The sequence below is a fragment of the Ailuropoda melanoleuca genome, chromosome 1 (genome assembly GCF_002007445.2).
Source record: "Ailuropoda melanoleuca isolate Jingjing chromosome 1, ASM200744v2, whole genome shotgun sequence".
NCBI lineage: Eukaryota > Metazoa > Chordata > Mammalia > Carnivora > Ursidae > Ailuropoda > Ailuropoda melanoleuca.
Window position 1 is genome coordinate 22,401,317 of NC_048218.1, and position 2,378 is coordinate 22,403,694.

General features: G+C 36.6%; 1 pseudogene; it reads right to left on the reverse strand.

The window, feature by feature from the left end:
• Positions 1 to 865: 865 nt before the first annotated feature.
• On the reverse strand, positions 866 to 1,093 carry LOC100471283 (annotated as a pseudogene).
• Between the last annotated feature and the right edge of the window lie 1,285 nt (positions 1,094 to 2,378).

Genomic DNA, 2,378 nt, shown 5'->3' on the forward strand with positions numbered 1-2,378 from the left:
GCTATGCAAGGGAATCAAAGACACATGAATGAGCATAATATTTTTTTTTAATTATCTGTCCATTTGCAATGAGGATTCTGGTTTTTCTATTATCATGAAATTATTGGTTTGATAGAAGTAATATGTAATGACTTTACTAAGTCAGAAAGTGACAATTTAGATTTCCTAATAGAACATTTTTGCTTGGACAAATGGTTTTAAAGAAAAGACTAATAAAAACAAAACAATAGAAAAAGTATTTTTTTCATTGACTTTGCATTTTCAAGACATGTCTAAAATTTCTTGTTGCCATTAAATAAGCATTATCAGAAAAATACACATTTATGTTACATTATAAAATAGATATTAAATATAAATATTATATTATTAAAGTTGACATATTTAATTTCCAAGTAACCAATTTACTAACATTAATACTAACATCAATTTAGTAAGCAGAGGACTATTAACTCACATGAAGTAGCTAAATCCATCTATACAGCTAAAATGCATGTAAAAGTCAACATTCTCACTCACCATATTGTTTTATCACACGAATCTTCAGTGGCAAAAAAACTCATCTTTTATGAAATAAGTAATATTCTTTTCTAATTTGATGTCTCACTGAGGTAACACCTAGAATTAATTAATTAACTAATTAATTATTTAAAGTAAAAATGCACTTTTAATTGATCTACGGACAAAAACTACTCAGCGCAGGTCAGTAACCATGGCAGCCCCTACTCTGTTGGAGCCATGTCCTGTACCGTCTTCAGGACCTAGGTTAACAGGCTATTTGCACTAAATCATGTCATCCACGGTATTAGAAAAACAAGGTCTTTGATCAGTTAGATGAAATGCACTGCCGGCAGCCAAATCCAGTCCGTTATAGTCCATATTTTTTCTCTAGTTTTTCTACTTTGTTGACATAAGCTTTCATGGCATCTCCCTTGGAATCACTTGGCCTTGCCTTTGAGATCCAACAGCCCAGGCTGTTCTGTGTTTACGTCACCCACAGGTGCGGTTGTAGATGAACAACATCTCTTCACCTGCTGGCTTGGTCTTGAGGTGCTTAACATCCTCAGCCGCTTTGTCAAACTCAGCCTGAGACATGCTGGCGGGGTTGTGAGGGTTCAGGAGAGCCCGCGGAGGCAGCGGAGAGCAGGAAACAGTAGCCTAGAACTATAATTTTAAAGAGGAGAATCACTGGTCCTCTTTAGTCTGCAGCTCTCTTACATAGATGTTGAAGCATGGGATGTATTGATTCCAGATAGCCTTCTACTGAAAAAAAAAAAAATGGGGCTTGCTCCAGGAGCACATGTAATTTTAAGGCAATTTTCCTTGGTAGGTAGCCAAATGTTAATTTTTGAATGATGTGTTTTTATCTTTCTCTCTTCAGAACTCTATTTATGAAAAGTACCATAAAAAAAAAGAAAGCACTTTCATAAACTCACAAAATTATCCAGATTATCTATTTTGTATTGTCTAAGTTTATGATAGACTTGTTTAATTCTTAATTTTACTCTGTCTTAGTAGACTTGATGCTGATATAGTCATCTGATAGAACTGTAGCTTTATTAACATTTTGCCTCAAATAAAAATGCATCCAGACTTAGATAAAGAGAGATTTTATTTAAAAAGACTAATACAATAGTGAGTAATGTTTGAAGATTAGAAATCTGCAAGTGCATGAAAATCAGACTGAAAAGGCTTTTCTTTTATAGAGGTAAGCAGAACTTAGCCAAAACTTTTAAGGGTAAGATGGACAAGCAAGGGGGGATGAATAAAAGAGCATGAACAGATGCCATCTAACAGGAAATGTGTCTGCAGAATCACCTGACTTGGGGATCAGCTGCTGAAAAGGACATACTCTGCACCTCAGTTCTCGTCCTGGGCTGGAGACAAGCCATAGTTCAGGGGACTGTGGGGAAAAGAGAAACCTGAATAAAGTTTGGTCAAGACAAAGCAGAGGGTAAGAAATGGGCAATTGGGAATTCTTGATCAGGAACGATAACACTATACTGTACAGGTGTGTATGTGTGTGTTGGTGGGGGGATGGTAAGTGCATGAATTGGTGGTCCACGATTTCACTTTGCTGGTGGTAAGCTAATTCAGTGAGGGTGTATAGAGTTGTGCTGGTGTAGAAAGATATTTGGTCTTTGTCTTCATTCCTGGCTCCTAAAAACAGAGTTCCTAAAAACCTTGAAATTTCCTTCTTGGTAAGAGTGATAGAGTCTTTTATTCTAAGGAAGCAGCTCTTGGTGAGTAGGCCCCTAGATAGCCCATTTAGGATGGGGCTCCTCACCAGAAAGACACTTTGATTAAAAGCTTGGAAATTTTGGCTTCAATTCCCAACCCTTGAGGAGGAAAGAGGGACTGGAGATTTGAGTTAATCACCA